Source organism: Penaeus monodon, chromosome 29 (genome assembly GCF_015228065.2).
Source record: "Penaeus monodon isolate SGIC_2016 chromosome 29, NSTDA_Pmon_1, whole genome shotgun sequence".
Taxonomy (NCBI): Eukaryota; Metazoa; Arthropoda; class Malacostraca; order Decapoda; family Penaeidae; genus Penaeus; species Penaeus monodon.
The window spans coordinates 30019962-30020325 of NC_051414.1; positions in this window are offsets into that span (position 1 = coordinate 30019962).

A 364-nucleotide genomic window follows, 5' to 3' on the forward strand; every position below is an offset into this window, starting at 1 on the left:
ACAGAAAAACACCAAACAACCACATTAGCGCCATACATCACCATCCACGGAACAAGCATGTTATTTGGTCATGAATTATTGAACAGTTTTTACCAGCACTTGCTCCATGCCCTTTACCTCCTGCCACTTGTGGATTAACACTTGCTCCTTATCTTTGGTCATTTAGAGCATGTCACTTACCACTTTGCAAATTATGTTTGCCTCTTACCACTTTCCAAATCTTTCTTCCTAATTATGACTTTACCAATCTTGCTTCTTAATTATGACTTTACAAATCGCGTTTGCTAATTACAGCTTTGCAAATCATACTTGCTAATTACCCCCTTGCATATCATATTTTCTGTTTACCTCTTTGCAACATATG